Here is a 23,655-nt window from a genome sequence, read left to right on the forward strand (position 1 = left end):
TGGCATTAGCACCTCCCGCACAGAGCCTCTCGATTTCAGCCCGAGGACTGGCTCTTCCCACACGTGGCGAAACCTGAGTCTGCAAGGGTGCTGGGAGGTACGGCGTCACTCAGGTCCGCACTGAGCAGTGACTTGGTCTCTGCCCCTTCCACGAGGTCTGTGTCCTCAAGGGTGACTGCTACAGACTTACAAAGGACAGGTTTGGCTGTTTGCTTACTAAATTTCTTTTGCACTGATTCAGGTGTGTGAATTTTGAATCACAAAGAATCGGCCATTTCAGTGGCTGCCATCTTCAATCAGAGGGACTGAAACAGAAAATGAATATGAAAAATTTACTTTTGAAAATCTGCCACACTAAATGAGTGCTGAAGAAATGTAAGTGATGAAGTTTCCAAATAATTTCTTGTAGCTGTGTAACATTTATGCTTCTGAAAACACTGAAACCTAAAACTCCACTGAAACCACGCTGGAACATCCTGTATATGTCACAACCTAGAGAATTTCTTTCGGGTTCAAAATATCTATTCCCTTCAATTTACTGTGGTCAGCCTACACTTGTTTTCTTGACGTAAGATTGGTGTTTTTCTTTGAAGATATGCTTTTTTTGAGATATTCTTTGATCAAGCACTGTTTTCTGATAGCGAATGAAAAACTGAAATTCTTGGTGTAATTACCTTGCAATTGATATAATTTTAAGTTTCCTATCTGCTATTTAGAGTTATCATTCAGGAACGTGAGCTGGAAATTATAATCTTATGTCAAGTGACTATCGAATGCATGCATTTGGACACAGAATTACTTCAAAAAGCTCATAGAAAACAGAATTAGAAGATGTTTATTTTGGTGCAAAAAAATTGGAAATCCATGTAGGGATTTCCCATGAGCTTTTTAAAGACTCCTGGTGTGGATGGACTCGAAAGGTTTGGTACCAAAATAAACTCATCTTTTAATTCTACTTCCCAGGAAATTTTTGAAGTGCCCTGTACTCTAAAGAGAGAGATTAAGTCTTTGTGACAGTGGTTGTCAAGATTACCTCTCTCTTTTTTCAAACTGTAATCCCATCAGAACTTCCCTTGAAGTCATTAGCCAGGACATATACATAAAGGCATGAGTGTGTGCGTGCGTGTGTGTGTGTGTGTGTTCACATTGTTTTAATGAAACAAACATTCAAAAAACATCCAGGGATGAACAGCTGGCACAACAGTTAATATACCATTTGAGACACCTGCATCTTATATCAAAGCACCCAGCTCTACTCCCAATTCCAGTTTCCTGTTAACGCACACCCAGGGAGGCAGCAGGGACTCAAGTACTGGGGTCCCTGTCATTCACCTGCTTTTGAAATCTGGATTGAGTTTCCAGCTCCTGGCTTTGGTTTGGTTCAGCCCAAGCTATTGAGGACATTTGGGAAGTGAACCAACGATGGGAGCTCTGTCATCCGTCATTCTCTGTCTGTCTGTCCGTCTCTGTGTCTCTCTGCCTCTCAAACAAACAAACAAACAAAAAAATGTGATATACCCTAATACTTTCTATTTTAGTCCTTGCTACTTGAACTTGTTTTTGATCCTGACCCCTTATGCTAACTCCAGGTGCATTAATGTGTAACCAAGTTTGAAAAATAATAAACAGGGCCGACACTGTGGCGCAGTGGGTTAAAGCCCCAGCCTGAAATGCCAGTATCCCATGTGGGCGCTAGTTAGGGTCCTGGCTGCTCTGTTTCCCATGTAGCTCTCTGCTATGGCCAGGGAAAGCAGCAGAAGATGGCCCACGTCCTTGAGTCCCTGCATCCATGCGGGAGACCCAGAAAAAGCTCCTGGCTCCTGGCTTCAGATTGGCCCAGCTCTGGTCTTTGTGGCCATCTGGAGTGTGAACCAGCAGATGGAAGACCTTTCTCTCTCTCTCTCTCTCTCTCTCTCTCTCTCTCTCTCTGCCTCTGCTCTCTGTAACTCTGCCTTTCAAACAAATAAATGAATCTTAAAAAAAGAAAAAAAAAAGAAAAACAATAAACAAGGACAGGCTTACCACAATTACTCATTTTGGATTCTGCTTTTTGTTTTGTTGTTTCTGTTTTCTGTTTACTTAAAAATAGAACAGGGCCCTTCTCCAATCCTCAGATGCAGATGAATTCCCCTGGCGATCTTGTTCTATTCAGATTCCTGTTCAGCCTCTGAGCTGAGACCCTGTAATCTGCATTTCCAACTAGTGCTCAGTGGCATGGAGAAAGTCGGACAGAAGGGAAACAGAGAAAGGCCAAGGAGGGGTAGGGGAGAGGCTGGGGAGGGGTAGAGAGTGAGCAAGAGAAAGAGACGGGATACGATTTCTGAAGTCTGGGTAGAATGGAGTATGGGAAGATGGGACAGGAGCTGTATCACAATCAAGTGGCAAAAATGTCCCAGATGCAGTGAAATAGAAATAGCCTTGGGTCTGCTGCTGAGGTGTAGCGAGCAAGCCTCTGCCTGCAGTGCCAGCATCCCATATGGCGATGGTTCACGGCCTGGCAGTTCCTTTTCCGATCCAGCTCTCTGCTGTGGCCTGGGGAAGCAGTGCAAGATGGCTAAAGCCCTTGGGCCTCTGCACCCATGTGGGAGACCCAGAGGAAGCTCCTGGCTCCTGGCTTTGGATTGGCGTGGCTCCGGCTACTGCAGCCAACTGGGGAGTGAATCAGTGGATGGAAGACCTCACTCTGCCTCTCTCTGTGTGTAACTCTGACTTTCAAATAAATAAATCCTAAAAAAAAAAAAGAAATAGCTGCAAAGGGACATGCCACCATCTTACAACTCATGCCGCTGAACCTAGGATCCTCGCCCTCGTAGCATTTCCACAGGACACGTACAGCACACACCCTCAGCCAAAGCAGGCAATCCCAATCCCCTTCAACGCAACATCAGTGCTTTCCTACCCCTCTCCTCTTTGGCCTTTGCTGGACTTCCTTTCTCCAAAACATACCCTAGGCAAAACAACACAAGCAACACAGCCCATTTCTGAGGGCTCTCAGATCACTTTGGAGCAAATTACCTAAAAACATGGAGGATGGCTAGATCGGGCGAAGCAGGAATGGGTCACTTAAAATCGACAAAAACTATGTTAAAAAAAAAAAAAAAAACAACAACAACGGCTGGTGCCACGGCTCACTAGGCTAATCCTCCGCCTGTGGCGCCGGCACCCCGGGTTTCTAGTCCCGGTCGGGGCGCTGGATTCTGTCCCGGTTGCTCCTCTTCCAGTCCAGCTCTCTGATGTGGCCCAGGAAGGCAGTGGAGGATGGCCCAAGTCCTTGGGCCCTGCACCTGCATGGGAGACCAGGAGGAAGCACCTGGCTTCGGATTGGTGCAGCGCCAGCTGTAGCTGCCATTTGGGGGGTGAACCAACGGTAAAGGAAGACCTTTCTCCTGTCTCTCTCTTTCTCACTGTCTAACTCTGCCTGTCAAAAAACAAAAGAAAACTATATTCATTTATGTTTCATTTAAGAAATGCAAACCCTGAAACTGGCTTGCTGAGGTGCACTGTCTCAGTGTGACAGGAATAAATTCTATCATTCAAAGCACAAGTCCACAATTCTCAGCCTTGACGCTGGAATTCTCCAACTAGAAATGCCAAGCCAGTCACTGTACCTGTTCCTGGTTGAAAATCAGGCTCTGTACTCTCACCTCTAGGAATGGGGGTATGTCCACATTGACAAAGCAAACATAGTCTTAGCCGCGGTAAGTTATCCTTTCCATTGTCACTTTATGTACATACCTGGAGGGACAGAGAATATATTGCTCACCACTGCACCCAAGCATGTACCTGGCACATATCTGGTGCAGACAAATGTTTGATAACAGAAGAATGAATGGACGGACATAATTTTTAAACACAGTCTGTTCCCTCTTACTATATAATTTACCAGCTGATTTGCTGAGACAGTATTTGCTGCACTGAATTGAGTAAGAGCCTTTGAAAAGGAAGCAAGATGGGACCAGCATTGTGGTTTACTCCATGCAACCAATTTTACAACTCTTAAAATAATAAAATGGGGGCCAGTGTTGTGGCGAAGTCATTATGCCCGCATCCCATATCAGAGCAGCAGCTCGAATCCCAGTTGCTCTGCTTCCCAGCCAGTTCCTTGCTAATGTGCTTGGGAAAGCAACAGAAGGCGGATCAAGCTCTTGGGTGTCCGTCACCGACATGGGAGACCTGGATGGAGTGCGTGGCTAGCTCTGGCCTGGACTAGCCAGGGCTGTTGCAGTAATTTGGGGAGTGAACCAGCAGATGGAAGATCTCAATCTCTTTCTCTCACTGTTGCTCTCTTTCTGTCCTTCAAATAAATAAATCTTTTAAAAATAAAAATAATACGGAAAGTAGAATTAAAAGCTCAGTTTATTTAAAAAGGAAAGAAGGTAAGAATAAGTGCATTACAGGGGCTCACAATGTAGATGGAGAAGAAACAGGAGGAGAAGGGGGCAGGGAGAGGAAGAGAAACCGGGTCCTGGTTTCTGGGTAGTGTAGGGTACGGGAAGACAGGGCAGGAAGTGCATCAGAGTGAAGTGAGGAACACACTCCAAGTTCCTAGATTTTGAAATTCCTCTTCCCATCCCATGAGGACGAGGATCATAAAAAATGGGTCACTATAACTTATGAGAAGCTTAGGGGAGAGAGGGTTTAATATTTGCAAGTAGGGCCTGGGCATTTAGCTCTGCAGTTAAGATGCTGTTTAAGATACCTGCACATAAGAGTTTCTGGGTTCAAGTCCTAACTCTGGCTCCTGACTCCAGCTCCTGTCTAATGCAGATCCTTGGAGGTAGCAGGTGATGGCTCAAGTACTTAGATCCCAACTGCCCATGTGGGAGACTTGGATTGAGTTCCCAGTTCCTGGCTTCAGCCCAGGCAAGCCAGGAATCATTTGGGGAATGAAACAGTAGATGGAAGATTTCTCTCTCTCTCTCTCTCTCTCTCTCTCATAAATAACTTTTCAAAATCTATTTGGAACAGAAGCTTAAAGCAGTGGTTTCCAATGGAGATGGGTTTGCCCTATAAGGGACATTTGGCAACACATGTAGACATTTTTGGTTGTCACAACTGAAGGTGGAGGGGAGTGCTAATGGTGCTTGTCAGGTAGCGTGACAATGACACAAAAATCTAAAGCACTGTAGATGCTGCCAGTGCCCTGACCATACACCTGTGCACACCACTTCCATGTCCACTGTATTGACTTCGTTTTTTTAAGATTTTATTTCTTTGCAAAACAGAGCAAAAGAGAGAGAGAGAGAGAGAGAGAGAGAGAGAGAGAGAGAGAGATTCCATCTGTTGGTTCATTTCTCAAATGGTTGCCTTTACCAAGGGTGTCAGGGCAAATCCAGGAGCCAGACACTGTATCCAGGTGACCCACATGGGTGGCAGCAACCCAAGCACTTGAGCCAAAATCTGCTGCGTCCCAGGCAGATTAGCAGGGAGCAGGAGCAGCACTCCAATATGGGATACTGCTGACCGAAGAGGCGGTTTAACTGGCTGCACCACAATGTCGGCCCCTGCATTGTCTTCTGACTGCTAACATCTGCCTTTCTTTGCCTGATGGCTTGCTCTTGGCTACCCAACTGGAAGTCTGGAAATACCAGGACATCAGTGGCCTCCAGAGGCAGCTCACCTAAAACTTGCAGGTTTTCTGAATGTGTACCCACTCTCTTGCCTCTTGGGTGGGACAACCATTGGGCTCTCTCCAAGGCTCCCCAACGCTCCCCCAGCGACAACTGTCTTGATAGTGCTTCCTTTATTGGCGCTGCTCCTTCCTCGGCTTACTCTATCTCCCTCCTATCGGTGTTTTTTTCACCTCTTAAAATATAACTCCTCCTAAAAATAACTTCCACGTGAATGTTCAGAGTTTGCCTCTGGGGAGCCCAAACAGATGGCGAATGCTTTAAAGGAATAGTGGGCTGAGAGTTACTCGATGATCACGTGATTCCCATGTCTGTGCTCCCTGGGTCCACCGCCTGCCTCGCATGGGAGGGTGTCCAGGAGTACTAGAGACTGGTCACTGTTTGCATACTGGGGTCCCGAATCATCAGAGTCCTTTGAGCCACAGGCTCTGGCCCCACTTCTTTCATTTGATGAGAAACAACTCCAGGCACAGCCCATGCTGTCCTGTGGAGTGAATAAGCAAACTACATCTTTAGCTCATGAATTGTAGGGATCCACTGACTTGGGAGCACAAACCTAGCGTCTGTTGGGCTCCAACAGCCCTGAAGTCACAGTAGCACAGGAAGTTTCCTAAGTATCATCGCTGACTCACAGAGGAGGGTCTCACTACAGAGCTGGGAGGAGGCAAAGACGAACAGGCACGGAGGCCCCGGTTCAAATGAAACTTGAATGAATTACCAGTGGGCATCAAAAACCACAAAACAGCAAAAGTGAAACAGTATTTCAAAACACTGCTAGACAATGAAGAAAAATGAACCAGGCCGGTGCCGCAGCTCAATAGGCTAATCCTCCGCCTGCGGCACCAGCACACCGGGTTCTAGTTCCGGTCGGGGCGCCGGATTCTGTCCCGGTTGCCCCTCTTCCAGGCCAGCTGTCTGCTGTGGCCCGGGAGTGCAGTGGAGGATGGTCCAAGTGCTTGGGCCCTGCACCCCATGGGAGACCAGGATAAGCACCTGGCTCCTGCCTTCGGACCAGCGCGGTGCGCTGGCTGCAGCGCGCCAGCCGCAGTGGTCATTGGAGGGTGAACCAATGGCAAAAAGGAAGGCCTTTCTCTCTCTCTCTCACTGTCCACTCTGCTTGTCAAAAAAAAAAAAAAAAAAAGAAATGAACCATAAAACTTCCTCAGGGCAATGCCCAATCATTCAACCTACATGTAATGGAAATTCTACCAGGCTAAACATCTTAGGGAAAAAGATGGCCACAGAAACAGCTAGGAGTTGTGAAAGCTGTCACAGGAGCTCTACATCCAAGGGGCTCTTCACAAAAAGGAAACGTAAAGAGAGAAGTCGCTTGACACTTGCCAAACAATCTCAGAAAGTTGTTCCTGCAGAAACCTGAACCCATCTCCAAGGGAGGTCCTCACCGACCCCCTAGGGTCCGGCCACCAAGGCTGGGGTCTGTTCACAGTGAGTCCATCTCCTTGCACATCATCTGCTTCTGGACTTTTCACCGGGTTCTGTCTCTGCAGAGAACATCCCCTCCGGGGTCTTGAATCTTTGCTAACTTAGCTGACGAGAACAGGAGTCCTTCTATCTCAGTTCTTACAAGTGCAGATGGCTTTTTGAAAGCAAAAGTTTTTTGAAGGAAAAGAGCAGCAGAGCTTTTCTACAGGACAACCTATTCCCTTATTTATAATGCAGGACAGCAGGGCCTTGTAAGTGTATATTCTGGTTCAGCTGAGGACACAGCATGGTTCACTTTAAAATTAGATTCATCCTAATTATACAAAAACAGCCCGCGTGGGGTTGGCCGAAACATCAGGAAAGCATTACTCAGCACCTACCTACTGGTCCTGCCTTCCAGGCAGCACCAAACTTGATGAACACACAGTCCCTGCCCTCTTGGAACTTAAAATCTAGCAAAGAAATATCTCATTGACAAATATGCAGTCTGGACACTGAGCAGTGGAGAAATAAATATAGTCAATGACAGCGCCTGTGCACACAGGGGTGAGGGGAATGTCCCTGCACTGGCATGTGACTGCAGGCTCACAGACAGGAGCTGGGTCTCGACACTAATTGCCCAGGGCAGGGTTTCAGGGACTACTTGAATAAAGGATATTGGGAAGTGGGACTGACACATGGGCAGGGGAAAAGGCAGACTGGATGTCAGGGAGCAGAAGTGTGAATGTGGCCAGCAGACAGAGCAAGAACACAGGCGGGGAGGGGTGGCTATGGACAAAGGAAGGCCAGTGCAACTTGGCTAAGGCACCACACTCAGCACAAATGGGACAGCCAAGTGGCGTTCCTGGGGCTGGGATTCTGTGCTGGTAACTTAACATCTCGTAGTCTGCAAACCCTGAGTGTCCACCACTAAGCTCAACAACAACCACGGAACATGCCTCTTGGAGGCTGAGAAGTGCTAGGGCATCCAAAAAATAGACAGCTACCAATAAACTTATCATCATAATTTAAAAGTGAATAAAAAAGCAAATGCCACAAAATGATCAAGGATATTTAGAGGCTGACTTTTGGATCTCTCTCTTTGATTGCTTGCCTTTTGGAAAGTATCACCCTATATTTTCAGGGTGCAAATATACTCCATGCCACCAATTTTACAATTTTTATAATAATAAAAGGAGGGCTGGCCTTGTGGCACAGTGGGTTAAACTGCTGCTTCCAATGCCCGTATTCCCTATTGGAACATTGCTTTGAGTGAGTCCCAGCTGCTCTGCTTCTGATCCAGCTCCCTGCTAATGTGCCTGGGAAAGCAGGAAAAGATGGCCCAAGTACTTGCACCCCTGACACACACATAAGAACCTGGATGGAGTTCCAGGATCCTGGCTTTGGCAAGGCTCAATCCCAGCGACTGTGGGCATTTGGGGGATGAACCAGCTCTTAAAAGATCTCTGTTCTCCTTCTATCTCTGTCACTCTGTTTTTCAAACATATAATAATAATAACAAAATGATCATCAAATTTGTTCCCATATATTGTGCACTCACCAGGCAATAATAAATCCTGGCTATGCAGTTTAAAGCCAATATCTCATTTACTATATCCCACAGGGTTGTGATGTAAGTATAATAGATCCTCTGTGTCTGTGGGGTTCCACATCCATGGATTTAAGTGACTGTGAATCAAAAATAGTCAGAAAAAATGCACCTGCACTGGACACGCTGACTTTCTTGTGTCATGATTCCCCAAACAATCCACTCTAGCAATAATTTCCAAGGCATGCACATTGTATTGGGAATTGTAAGTAACCTAGGGAGGATTGAAAGGATACAGAGGGGTGTGTGGGGCTCATAGGTAAATACGATCCACTTTGCATAAGCGCTTGAGCATCTGTGGATTTGGGTATCTGCAGGCCTTCCTGAAACCAGTCCCTGAAGGGTAACAAGGGACGAGTCCATCCACACTCATGCGTGACAGTGCCTCCCGCTGTGCACTGCCAGAGTGTCTCCTTTGGTAGGAGTTATTTCAAGTCCCAAGTGTTTCTGAGGTTGCAATTTAAAAAATTTTTTGAAAGGCAGAGTTACAGAGAGAGAGAGAGAGAGAGAGAGAGAGATCCTCCATCCACTGATTTACTCTCGAAATGATCACAACAGCCAGGGCAGGGCCAGGCTGAAATCATCAGAGCCAGGAGCTTCCTCCAGGTCTCTCACGTGGATGCAGGGGCCCAAGCACTTGGGCCATCTTCCACTGCTTTTCCAGGTGCATCAGCATGGAGCTGGATTGGAACTGGAGCAGCTGGGACATGAACCTGAGCCTGTATGGGATGCTGGCGCTGTGGGCAATGACTTCACCTGCTGAGCCACAGTGCTTGCCCCATGAGGCTGCAACCTTAAAAGTGCTTTCTTCTCCCAGCCACTCAGAGTTCCACAATTTGTACACCATATCAGTATTATTTCCATTGTGCAGATGGCATGATTGAGGCGCAAAGCAGTTCAATAACTTTCCAGGGAGATCATGGCTAGGAGGTGACGATGTCAAGCACACATTCCAATCCTCCTTCCAACACTTGTGTGGATTTCCATCGCCTAGTCTACCATTTCTCCTCCACCTCCCTCTCTAGTGTCCAGGCTCCCAACTAATCCAGGACCCAGGACACCCAGGCTCATACCCTCCTGCAATCACTAGGCCAATATGGGGATGGGTTTTTCATTCTGCTTGCTCTGTGATAGGAAATTAACACACGACATCCCAGGAGCCCACGCTGCGGGATTCCTTGAGCCCCGGACAGTCCAGTTGTGGACCAGAAGCAAATTGGGAATTGAGAACACCGCTTTTTCCTTACTAAACAATACCAATAATTACCTGAACTTTGTGCCTAAGTGCCATGTCAGGATTAACTTCCTAATACTGCAAGTTTAAATTTTCTCCAAAACATTTCAAAACATTTTATAAATATAGACTTGTAGCGCAGAACATAGTCTTATCCAGGCCAATGTAAAGGCAAGGAACTTCTCATTTTTTCTTGTCCCAGGCACAATACTTCTTTTCATTGGATAGTCTGACTTCTTAGTAACCTGGATTGCAAGTGCTCTTTGTGTCCCTTTACTTCTCAGAATAAGGCATTTTAATAAAAGTTAAGTGATAAGGTTTCGGAGAAGTAAAATGTGCAGTTAGAAGGCGAGGGCCTGTTCTTTTCAGCACCCTCACCTTTATTACCCATGCCTCTCTCCGGTTTCCTTTCAGGGAAACCTTTCTATAGACTTGGCTAAATATTTGATAAAGTACATTTATAATTTGGGAACAAAACACGTGAACATCCTTTTTGACTAAAAGACAAGGTGCTCCATGGTAGTAAGCTATTATAGGATAAACACTAGAATAAATACTAGGAAAATTCTTTAGTCAAGATATTATGTAATGAGTCATTTAAATAGTCTAAAGCTCTTAAAACTATTCCAGGAAAATAGCTGCAATACCTCTGTCAACATATCAAGAACTAGCTCGGGCCTCTGCTCTCGGCATCTCAATTAAGGCATTTACTTTTTTTTTTTAAAGTGGAACAAACATTGTATTAATAACTAATAATTAATATACTATTATTATTCTACATTGATTCAATGCAGTAATATTTTGAAGATATCAAGTATTGAAAAGAAACTCACTGGTTGCCATTTACTTATTTATAATGTGGTTGCTAGAAGACTTTAGACTGTATGTTTGGTTGACATATTTCTGTTGAACAGCACTGGCCTGGTGGGGATGAGCAAACTACAGTCTACTACCTGCTTTCATAAATAAAGTTTTATTGGTACACAGCTATGCCCATTTGTTTACAGATTGTCTACACTGCCTTCACACTACAATAGCAGACTTGAGTAGTTTCCACAAAGACAGTTGTGTCCTGAAAAGCTGAAAATATTTACTACATGATCTATTACAGAAAGTGTTTGTCATTCTTTGGCTAAAGATAACTTTGAGGGCGGCACCTCGGCTCACTTGGCTAATCCTCCACCTGTGGCGCCAGCATACCGGGTTCTAGTCCCGGTCGGGGCACCAGATTCTGTCCAGTTGCTCCTTTTCCAGTCCAGCTCTCTGCTGTGGCCCGGGAGTGCAGTGGAGGATGGCCCAAGTGCTCGGGCCCTGCATCCTCATGGGAGACCAGGAGGAAGCGCCTGGCTCCTGGCTTCGGTTTGGCGCAGCGCCAGCCATAGCGGCCATTTTGGGGGGTGAACCAACTGAAGGAAGATCTTTTTCTCTCTCTCTCTCTCTCTCACTGTCTAACTCTGCCTGTCAAAAAAGAAAAAAAAAGATAACTTTGAGATTATCTAATTCATTTATAATTATCACTGTATGATTAAGGAAGTTAAAGCTCAGATGAGCAAAGAGATTTGTTCAAAATACTTTCATTTCGGTAGTATTTCCATGTACCATGGTCTCATTCATTCTCTTCACTTATCTCTCCTTTTAATCACTATAGAAGTAAAATCTCCATCAGGTAGAAAATCAATATTTAATCCTAAATGATGAAACACAACAATGTCAATGTTATTTCAATGCAGGCATGCAAAAGTGTGTTTCTGTCAGGCAAGAGAACTGTAGGGATGTAAGCCGAATGTCAGACATACCCTTGGAGTTACAGTCAACCATGGGAAGGCTGCGAGGTGGTCTTTAAGTTAAACTAACTCTGAAAACATTTTTGAGAAATCTATCATGTAATCTATTTGCAAATGAAACTTGAAATTCCCTCAAATGTAGAGCTAATCCGCTAAAAATATTCATTATTGGAATGAGATTAGAGAACTTTTGCCACACGTTGGAGAAAGTGAAATCTTTTCCCAAAGACAGACCTGGAACTGTCTCAGCCCCAGCAGCTCACATCTCTCAGGCAAGTTTTCCCAGGGTCCCTAATTTGGCTTGGCACCTCCAGCCTCCGTCTCACTCAAGACCTTCCCCAAAGACTCCTCTAAGATACCAATCTGATTTTCTGGACATGCTTCAGCCTCTTCATGCTGTCAGGACAAAGTCCATCTTCCTTATTGTGGAGAGAAAAATCCTCACCATCTGGTTCCAATAGCCTCATTTACTGTCCTTTGCGTATCAGTCAGGCCGAGCTCTGTGCAAGGCCCATGCCTTCCCACAACCCACACCACTATGTTTGTGCACCATGTTCCTTCTGCCTAGAACCCTCCCCTTCTGTGATGATGCCCCCAGTGGACATTGTGCTTCCCACATCACTGAACTCATCAATATTGCAATTTCCTGTTGAACTATTGGTACTGTCACCACTACGAAGAGCTAATATTTAGGAACACTTAACTGTGGGTCAAGCACTACATTGTTCCATTTGATCTTCACTTAGAATGGACAGGGATCTAACCACACTCAATGAAGCCTGGTGAAGCCAGGATGTGAACGCACACATTCTGACTACACAGTCCTGATTCTTAGCATCTACATCAGTGGTTCTCAATGAGGCAATTTTGCCTCCCAGCAAACATTTGATAATCCCCGGAGACATCATTAGGTGAGTGAAAGCTACTGGATCTAGCAGCATCTAGTGGGCAGAAGCCAGTGATGTTGCTAAACATCCTATGATACACTGGACAGCCCTCTTGCCACAGAGAATTATCTGGCTCAAAAGGCTGATGACTCAGAGGTGTGGAAGAAACTGTCCCAAATGCTTCTGGTACCTATTGCTGAGAATCACTGCTGTACACTGAATCACCCCCAGCAGATCACCCCAGGAGACTGGGTATCTCTACAGCAAGGATTTTTAAATGTTCACATGATGTCCTGTACATACCATAGTTCCTGGCACCTATCAGGTGTCCAGCGCATTTAGGATGAGTGGAAGGATGGACTTCAGGAGAAAAACAAGGTTTATTTATTTTAAGGCACATTTTTGTGTGTGTATGCATGTGGCAACTTCAATACAGAAATCCGAGCACCTATATAGTAGCAAACATGCATGGGGAGTCCACAAAAGATCATATGTCCACCTTCTCAACATCTTGTGTTTATCGGTACACTAAGTCTGAGGTTACATTAATAAGCCAAGTGCCCAAGGCCACAAGGAGACATTTTTCAAATTTTGTCTAACTACTGTGCCACAGAATAAATTGATAGATTCACCATCCATCTAGGCTATTAATAAATTAACCTTAGAAAAGATATTCTGGGGCCAGAGTTGTGACATAGGGCATTAGGCTGTAGCCTGTGACGCGGGCATCCCTTATGGGCACTGGTTGGAGACCCAGTTGCTCCACTTCTGATCCAACTCCCTGTTGGTGTGCCTGGGAGACCAGCGGAAAATGGCCAAAGTTCCTGAACCCACGTGGGAGACCTGGAAGAAGCTCCTGGCTCCTGGCTTTGGTCTGGCCCAGCTCCAGCCAATGCGGCCATTAGAGGAATCAACCAGAAGATGGAAGATTCTCTGACTCTGTCTCTCCCTCTCTCTCTCTGTGCAACTCTGCCTTTCAAATAAATAAAAATAAAACCTTTTTTTAAAAAGAAAGATATTCTGTAGAAAGTTCCCCTGGTTTCTTCTTCTTCTTTATTTTTTTAAGTAAATAATGTAGGAGTAAACAATGTTACATGTCCCCTATTGCGGCTAGAAGTTAGATCTAAGCCCATTATTCTCTATCTTCAGTTAGTGGAATCAGAAATCACACTTCCGAGAAACCGAAAAAAAGCAAACACCCCCACAGCACAAAGAAGCTAGTCTCCAGCTCAAGTAACTCAATCAAGATGGTCCCTGGCTTAGAATGGTTCACTCATGCTTTCTCCGGGAAGGAGATGCGTATTCAGTGGAAACTGGACTTCCGATTTGGGATTTCGGTCTTTTCCAGGACTTCGCACCGGCGTGTGAGCCTGTGGCGACGGAGGGCGGGAGCGGAGAGCAGCTCGCAGTCGGCCCTGTGGTCCGGACGGGGAACCCCCGGCGCTCTGCAGCGCCCCGCGCGGCCAAGCGGTGCTGCGCAGCAAGCACTGTACACTCACATTTTCAACTTGCGATGGGTTTGATCGGGCATGACCCCATCGTAAGTCGAGGCACATCAGTACACAAAAACATCAGACATGAGGAAAGATAGAGATCATGCTTTCAATATTTTTAAAGCAACCGGAATTGTAGCAAGATTTTTACATCATCCCAGAACTCTTCAACAATGACTATTAGATTTTTTTTTTTTTTCTGTGAAAAAAGCAAAACACTTCTGCTGTGGAGCGCGATCCTGTTCCTTTGATTTGTCACTTGGTATAAAATGTAGTAGGAGGTCAAAACAGAGGAGGCTAATTTGCCAGTGTAATAGAGTGAACTGTTTCTAAAGATCTCTTGTACTGAACTTCAGCCCCTGGAGGTTTAACACACTCACACATTGCGCGCACAGACACACACACACACTCAAAAATAGGCAATCAAACAAACTTTTCTACCTCCTCCCTCACCCCTGCCTTGGACAACGCACACTAGTATAAAAAACAGCTCTGAAAATTTCTGCATTATGTTGTTCAACTCAAGGTTTCCCGAAAGTAATTGATCATAAAGTAAAAAAGAAAGTAGTAAATAAAAACAAAGTCGATTAAATGAGGATCTGCCCACGTATTCAGGAGTAAGTAGAAGGGACTGGAAACGGGACTAGAGGCTTGGGACATCAGCTCACCTGTGCCATGGTCATCACCACCTGGAAGCTGGGAATGGAAGCAGAAGGCAGAGGCCTGTGTGCCTTTCTCACTGTATGTGCGAACCTGACACACATCTGTCACAGAGACAACTCCACGTGCACAGACATGCACGCTGGTGACACATTTACGCATATGGGAGAAAAACGTGAGAAGGAGGACCAAGCCGGGGAAATGTGACGCTCGTAATCACAGAACATCATTTTCTAGCCACTTGCTCTGTGTAGGCCTCGCTGACAACTGGGAAGAGCCAGGGTCAGGGAGAACGTCTACCCCACAAAGTCAGGGAGAAGCAACCGTCTTGAGAGCCAGTGAACAACATATGCCGAGAGCAGCAGAATCCTCAAGAAGTTCCGAATGTCACGGTCAAATACTATGACAGAACCACGACTGCCATCTCAACTCTGCCCAGCACTAACATTCCTGGGTCCCCCAGGAGTCAAATAAGCATAGGACATTCATGGAGAAAGAAGACACATCTGTTGCCAATGTGCGTGCCTTTGGTTGGTCATGCTTTTGCATCAATCAACTCATCATTCATGACTTTCTGATAAATCCCTAAATTCTTGATCACAGAAGGGAAGCCAAAATTCCCTGAAGGCCTTCTTTTGGAACTAGCAAGTTGACTGAGTAACTGCAGATCTATCCTTTCCTAATTACTACAGGTGCCTCATCTACTGTCTACTCCCAGAGCATACACACACACACACACATATAATACCTATATACTTATATATGCGTGCACAATGATAAAGAGTAAAACATGAATTTCTTTTAAAAGTAGGATTAGGAAACATCAAAATACACAGACAAGGAAAATAAAACAGAGCTCAAACATGTTAGCCAGAACCCTCCTCATCCTGACAAGCTGGGCCATGAATTTGTCTTTTGATTTCCTGTTCTTCAAACACTTTCATGCAAATGTCATTTAATTTTTGGTAATCGTCGCCCAGCAGACAGTTCAAGGTTATATTTTCTGGCAGAAGCCTCAAACCAGATACTCTGGATTGTTAAGAGCAGATCCACAGAGTGGGCAAGAGGGTGAACACTGTGATGAAGCATCTTCTGGGGAGTTGCATGTTGGGAGGTCTGACCGCCATGATGGGAAGGCAACAGCACGACTTCCTGGACCAGCAGTCAAGGCTCCTGGGTTCTAATTCCAGGCTCCCCGGAATTGCTACTTGGAAGAGATACTTAAGTTCACAGCAGAGCTCCGTTTCTCACTCAATAAAAATAGTACTGCACAAGAAGAGCTGCCAGTACAGAAAGTCTCCGAAGTCCCCAGAAATCAGGACAGGAGAGACCAGAGAACATTAGCATTGAACGCGGATCACTAGTCCAGCTGTCAGTTGGCCAGATTCCTGAGAGGAGGCTATGGAAATGCATTCCTTGTGACTCAGTGATTTGGAGCCTGCCCGCCACTTGCTTAAGTGACATAATTGACTAACAAGTTTGGGAACTTAAAGGGCAGAGTGAGCATCCTCCTGCAGAAACTCACCGGCCTAATACATTCAGCCCACGCCACTTTGACACAAGAGAATCCTGGGTGAATCCCGCTGGAATTACACTAATACACACAGGCTGCAGAAACCACAAAACAGCTCCCTCCTCGGGGATAAAACAACTTTTATTTCATTTGGGGTCATATGAGAAATTCTAATGGGCTATACATTTCATCACAATGGATGATTATTTATTGTAACACATGCACATCCTCTCATGGGTCACTGGGCTGCACGCTGAACTGTCAGACGCCTAGCAGGACCAGGCACACAGTAGGTGCACAGACATATGAAGGCTGAAAGAGGAGTGACAAGCAAAGAGCCAACAACTTTAAATAAAGCAAGGGGTTAACTTGCCATGCATTGCTCAACCAGCTCTGACACCAGAACAAGCCCTTCTAGCAAAACAGTCAGCTGCGATCTGGACATATGATGCAATCCAGGCAGCAAACATTCACTTTGGACAAAACCAAGTCAGAAGACAACACTTAATACCCTCACAGAAGGGAAAGAGGAGCACCGGCCCTCCCCACACCACCTTCCAGCCATTCCTCCCAGTGTCTGATCTGTGCTCCAGGGCTCAGCTCTTAACTGGGCCCTGGGGAATCAAGGATGGACAAACCCACACACAGCCCCTCACCACACCATAGAGGTGGGAGCAGAAATTGAAACTGACTGCTCTGCAGGAGGAGAAGGGCCAGACAGACAGAAGCGCAAAGCATCAGGGCGGCTCGTTCTGAAAGGTTTATGGTCATCGAGCCATCTTCAAGTGCTGGGATGCCCTGTCTTCTCAGATTGCTCTGAGACACTGGATAGTCGAGAAAGTTAGCTTAAAAAGGAATTGTTGCCCATTCATTCCTCTAGGTCTTCTGAGCTCTGTTTCTGCACTGGGGACTATGGCCAGCACCTCCACCACTGGACCATCCCAGGTTGGGCCCCCAGAGCCTAACTTGCATGCTGGGTTCCCTTTTACCGTTATGCCTTCTGGACACATTTTCCTCTTGAAGACTGGTGAAAAGACATGACCATACAAATGGCTTTACCGCACTTTCTGTAGAAGTGAAGCTCACGTGTTGTCTATGGTGCCTGAGTGTATACTAGTTGCAGGTGCCATGGTAAGCACTCTGTTGTTATCTGGTCTGTCTGTGCAGCTTTCATCTCCAGTCTCCCCTCTTTTTTTTTCTGTTAACTTGCCTACCAAGAAGCTCAGAGCCAAATTAAATATTCTAAAGCAGCAAACACTTAGGATTTTAGATCATCTTCCAGCTTCTGCAAGACTTTGTTCTTTCTCTTATTTTGTGAGATTCTTATTATGCATTTACTCAGACACATTTCTGAAAGTTGATACTCAATAAATAAAAACAAATGATCATCATCATCACGGTCATTTCCTTTTATTCCCAATTGGCAAGAATTTCCATTAATAATTAATTTGAAGATGACCCCTTGAGTATCATGTTCTGGCCACTTGAAAACTCAGATAATGCAATATTTCCCACAACCGCCAGGTTCAGAATATTTTTATGAAAATGTGAACGTGACAAGGGGAAAAGTTGGCTGATATAACTACAGCATATAGTAATTACCAGCCTATCTCCAGATCTATCGCCAAGGGCTACTTCTCTTCTGCAGGGTCCTGATTGTCCCTTCCCCATCAGCCACTTCTGCAGGTCAAAGCATGCCACCATACACTCATGGTCCCCGCAGGGCTGCCAAGGCCAGAGACACTGCCAGGGCCTGCTGAGTGAGAAGATACTGCTATCACCCAGTGATGTTTGGTCCCTGGAATCACTCCTAGCCTTGACAGTGCCTCTGGAACTCATGATTCTACTGAAATTCAGGGAGCTGAAGGTTGGTGCCGTCAGAGACTCTAGGTAACAAGCAAGGCAAACTCTGCTCCTGAGGATTTCCGAGTGCTGAAGGCAAGAGCTCTCAGGAGAAGCTCACAGAAATGACTCCACATTGTCACAGCACAGAATGGAGGGTCAGCTTTTGTCTCAAAGAAAAAGAGAGAAAAATAAGTAGAGTGAACTCTATACACATACAGCACAGATCTTGGCTGCCCAGTTGGCGCGCACTTGGGATGCTTTGTCAGACATTTGGGGGAACACAATGATACTTGGGTGCAACAATTACTTTATTCAACAAAGATTTACCCAGCACCTACTCTGTGCCAACTACTATTCTATATGCTGGAAAATCAAGCATGAGGCGCCCATGACCTCTATTCTCCTGGGCTCCATATTCTAGGGAAGGCAGACAGGTAATCAACAAGTATCAGTGGAAACGAACAATTTAAATCCCAAATAAGACCCAAGCAGGAAAAAGAAGGAAGCAACCAAACAGCTGAAAAGGAGTAAGCGCCTCCTTTTGCTCAGGTGGTCATGAGAGAACTTTCTAAGAAGGTGACGTATTGTCTTACACTAAAATGAGAAAGCACTAAAGAAACCAATCACCTTGACTCTGATTTCCATCAAAAGGATGAGCTTACTATAAAAAGAAACATGCAACCCATTGGTAGTTCCACACACCCCATGCTGCAAAGGATTGCAAAAATCCCAGAAAGGAAATGGAATCCACAGCCTTCTCTCATCTTAAGGAGGTTTTAGAAAATCATCCTCACTCAAATAGACTGAACTAAAAGGAACGTCTGAACCCATCACCAAATTATAGCAGAATTCACTACAAAGCAGTTAAAGGGGAAAATGAAATATTTATTTCTCTTTGTAGCCTAAGTTTATGCAAGAATGTTCCAATGTCATTGGGATTATGGGTTTGCATTGTAATGCCAACAGAAATTGCTTCCTTAAAAAAATCAAAAGCAGTTCTGTAGTTATATTCATCTACTTTGGCTCCCTATGAAACAAGGACAAATTGTATTTACTAGCAGATGGTTCCACTTCCAATATATAGTAAGCCCTTGAAAGTAAATGAAAATAAGGTCCTGACAGTATCTGTTTAACACGCACAAATAATAAATGGGGGTTTGTTCACCAATGCCTTCACAGAGAATACCCCACGCACATTAATTAGTACTGATTTTCTGTTAGAGTCCATCAAAACGGCACGAAAACATGCACTGTTCAAAATACTTTGCACTGAACCACCTTTCTCATGAATGCTTTCTAGCGTCTGACTTCTTTCAAAATTAGAAATAATTAAGCAGCAGTGAATTGGGGAGCAAATCAGTCCCCAGGAATACTCAGGATGAATCACAGAACATTTTGACCGAAATGCGATTTCTATCCTTTTGCAGTGCGATACATGCAACATACTGTTACAGCGTACATAAGCATACTCACCTGAGGCCAAATCATGAATGAAAATATGGCCCAACAGGTGTACACGACCTAATAATATATTTGCCATTATAAAAACTGCTGTTCTCTGATACCAACACACTGCAAGGTATGCCTCACTTCTTCAACTACAGAACAGGTCTTTAAAAAAGTGAATCTCATGCCTACCTCAGACCAAAGACCTGCTAAGTGGAAGAATTGATTTCCAATGTGTTTACTGATGGATCTAAACGTGCGTGGAGAGGGCAGGATGGCAGTCTGAACCTGGCTCTTCAGGTAACCGCTCTCCCCCTCCTCCGACTCACTTTACCAGTTGTTATGCTTCTAGACTCTTCTTTTAAAAATCTCGCGTTTGGGGGACATCGCGTGCTTTTTTAACCTTTCATTAATAATAACAACAACAACCACCCTTCGCGTTTCCTCCTCCGTGGAACAAATCAGAAGGCTTAAAATTAGCACCAAGAATACTCTCACAATGGTCATTGGGAAGCCCTCCAACAAAAATGACAGCGGCAGCTCGCGAGGACGCAATGCAAGCTCCCCCGTGGCGAGCCCGTCCCTGAGGGCTGGGGGGCGCACAGCCGGCACGACCACCTCGAGGCCACCCGGAGGAAGAGGCGCCCGCCCCGGGTGGCTGCCCAAGCCGCCGCCGCTGTGAGCGAGGGGGCGGAGGGAGTGGAGTCGCCAGGCACCGGCGGCAGCGCACGCCAGCCTTCGGGATCGTTCTGCTTCCAAACCCCGAATGCCCAGCCAGGAGGGAAGGGTCGGGCGCACGAGGGTAGCTGGGGACCCGCAGTCCCTTTAAACTGCCCCCCCCCCAACACCCGCGAGCCTGCCAACCTTTTCCGAAGCCCCGCGTCCTACAACTTCCTCCTCATGGAAACTTCCACTGCGCTCGGCGCTGAGGATGCCAAACTCCATTTCACAAGGAGCCTGTCAACAACTGGGCTTGGGTCGCAGGCACAGAGCGGCTGCTATCCGAGGGGGCTCCGGCCACCCCGGCCCCGCCGCTGCCCACGCCGCCCCCGCCCCCGACGCGAGCCCGGGGGGCGCCTTCTCCAGACCCGGGCGCCGCAGCCCCGCGGAGCAGGTAGCGAGGGCGGCTGGCACCCCCGCCGCCCGCCCGCCCGTCACCACCCCCGCCGGCCCTCCGGACAGCTGCAGCTGTCGCCCCCCAGCCGCCGCCCCGACCCCTGCCGCCGCCTCCGCGCGCTCCTCTCGCCCAGTTACCGGTGCCGTGGAGCCGGTGGGGTCGCGCGCCCCTGCCCGGGGAGGCAGCCTGCGGGCGTTTGCCCGAGCCCGGGAGCAGAAGGTCTCCTCTCCCAGCGCACTCACATTATTCATGCAAAGTTAATCCCCGCCGCGTCACGGCCGCCCGCCCGAGGATGTGCGCCTTCCTTGGCCAAGCCCCGCAGTCTCCACCCTCCTCCGCCCCCTCCTCCCGGCGGCGGGGTCCCGGGCAGCGCCGGCGACGGGGCGTCGCGCGAGTCCTACAAAATGTCAACTCCCCGAGCGACGAGAGGCGGCCGCAGCCAGGGCCGCGCCGGCCCTCCCCGGCCACTCCACTTTTATAGGCGCAGCGAGCGAGTGCGGCCGGGGTGCCCGAGTCCCCGCCTCTCCGAGCCCCCCGCGCGCGCGCCCGGCCCGCCCCGGCCCGCTTCGCGGCGGCGGTGCTGCCTTACTCCGGGCCCGGGGCGGCTGCTCCGCGCCGGATCTGCGAGCCGGTGACCTGGATTCCCCTCCCGTCCTCCCGGCTGTCCGGTTCACGCGGCGGCGGCGGCGGCCAAGAGCAGGCAAACCGGGCTCCACCAGGGGCGCAGCGAGGAAATGGCCTCCCGGCCGCGCACCCCGCCGCTGCCGCCGCCGCCGCCGCCGCCGCCCCGGGCCGCCGGGCCAGGACCGATGCTCCCCCCCACCCCCACCCACTCCCCCTCGCCTTTCCGAGGCCAGAGCTGCCCCATGCTCACCGCGCCTGTTTTGCACACCCGGACCCCGGGCCCTGCGCCCCCGCCACCCCAGGGTCTGCCGCCTCCGCACCTGCTTTCCCAGGTGCGGCGCCCCCCCCCCCCAGCACCCCCGCTCCGGCGTGCCCTCCCAGGGGTGGTGACGTCGCCGTGGGTTGGGTGGCCTCGCGTCCACCCACCCGACTGCGTGCGCGCGGAGGTGCGCATTTGGGCGTCATTCCTCCAGTTGGAGACGAGGAGGGCACGGGGAGCGGGCGGCACGGGCGCGCGGGGGGCGACCTTCCGGGGCACGGCTGACAGCCCGGCCCGTGCCGCCGCACCGCTGCCTCCCGCGCCCCCGAACCACTTGTGGCGCGCGCGTGTCAGGACAGCGCGGCGCTCGGGCTCCTCCTGGGGCCGCCCGCCCGCCCGCCCGCGCGCCAGGCCGTCTGGCGCTTCTCTTTCCACCGCCACCCGGAGAAGGGAAGTTTGGAACGTGTCTGGCCGGCCCGGACAGGGGACGCCCTTCGTCCCTGCTGCGCACACGCCGGGGAGGGGTGTGTGCGGGGCCGGGACCCTCCGCAGGTTCCTGGCGGCCCGGCCCGGGAATTCGCTCTGCCCTGTCAACGTACGCAGCAAACCCGGAAGACAAACCCGAGCGAGGCTTCTGGGCGAGTTCTGTCCCCGGAGAACGGGGGCCACCCACCTCCAGTCCTGAGGGCCCTTGGGAGGACGCAGGCGGCTCGCGACGTGAACGGCCAGACCTGGAGCCGTGCTGCGCACCCAGGCTCCTGAAGTGGGGGCGGTGGGAAGCTGCGGCGGCGACAGCCCCTTTGGGCGGCTGGGCACGTTTGTTTTCTTAGACAATATTGACACAACCCCGACCTCGTAACTCCGTATACACGCTTATTCGTGTGGCACAGTGTCTTAGAGCCACGGCGGTGTGTAGCTTCCACCGTCCGGGGAGCGATCTAGATCTCCCGCCGGGGACACGTGTTGTTTGGGTCCAGCGTCCCCTGAGCATCCCTGGGAAAGGGGCCGGAGGCTGCCGCCGACCCTGCAGACCCAAGGGCACAACCACAGCGGTCGAGAACTCTCGCCGCCTCCTGCACGCGCAGGAGCTGGGGAGCAGGCTGCAAACCTCCAGGCTCTCCCGCTACGGGAAGGAGCCTTTCTTATCCGGCTCCCCGGACCCAGCGTCCCTTGGGTTCTTCCAGGGATACCCGTGCCTTCTCCGTCGCCCAGAATAAGGCGGCACCCCAGGACGAGCGAGCGCCACGGTTCTCCTAGGCAGGGAAGTTTGCTGGGCTTTGCTCCAGAGCTGCCCCAGGGTGTTTTCTGTTGGTTAGGAGGGAAGCTGTGCAGTCTACACCACTTCTTCCAAAAAGGCGGCCCCCTGGTGGCTAACGGTGGGTGGAAAAGCTGGCGGCTGAGGAGGAAGAGGCCCGGGCAGGTGGGCTGTGACCCTGAACCAGCAGATCTTCCTACCTTGCAGGGGCCACGGTGCTTTGTGGTCTTCTGCAAACCTTGAAACGAGGGAGAGAAGTGGTCACGCAAGGCCTCCTTGGAGACAGGCCCTAAAGTCTGCTGGTTCTCTTCCTGGGTTTAACTTGGAGCTTTTTTTTTTTTTTTTTTTTTTTTTTCCTTTTGCTAAAAAAAACTGTTGCTTCCCTTCGTTGGAAACAGAATTGTTCTTTTCATCTCATTTTCCTGGAAACTTCTGAGTCTATTCAGGCGTTAACGAAATAACCCGGCATTCAAATAATCTATGAGACTGTGGCTGTAAAATATTATTTAACAATGGGGGCAAGCTTAATGCAGTGTCGTTGAAGCAACAGGAACTGCTAGGATTCCATTGGAACTGACCCTCAGATTGGCCTGTTGGTAAAGGGTTAACAACAAAACAGCACATTCATTTTCATAAGCCAGGACCCTGCAGGAGGATGCCATGAGGACCTGATTGAAAGCAGAACTTATTATCCAAACTTCAGAGCATGTGGGTCTGTGTCCCCAGGCAGCTCCCCAAGAGGGCACACCATGGCTGTTTTTAGGACCCGTGATCACATTTCACCAGGTTCTATAAATTCCAAGCTGATAACTCAGTTCAAGGAAGCAGTTCATTCATAGATTCATTCATTCAGCAACCACTGGTGTAGGAAAATGAA

The 23,655-nt window shown here is 48.4% G+C and overlaps 1 protein-coding gene across 5 annotated transcripts in view; it reads right to left on the reverse strand.

Moving 5' to 3' along the window:
• THRB (thyroid hormone receptor beta) overlaps nt 1-22,259 on the reverse strand; it is a 412,267-nt gene extending 390,008 nt beyond the window's left edge. The window contains exon 1 of one of the 5 annotated variants that reach the window (XM_062215323.1): nt 22,197-22,259. The gene's annotated coding sequence lies outside the window, so the exon portion shown is untranslated. The other 4 variants (XM_062215332.1, XM_062215306.1, XM_062215296.1 and 1 more) reach the window with 4 other exon arrangements.
• Between the last annotated feature and the right edge of the window lie 1,396 nt (nt 22,260-23,655).

The sequence above is a fragment of the Lepus europaeus genome, chromosome 2 (assembly GCF_033115175.1).
Source record: "Lepus europaeus isolate LE1 chromosome 2, mLepTim1.pri, whole genome shotgun sequence".
Taxonomy (NCBI): Eukaryota; Metazoa; Chordata; class Mammalia; order Lagomorpha; family Leporidae; genus Lepus; species Lepus europaeus.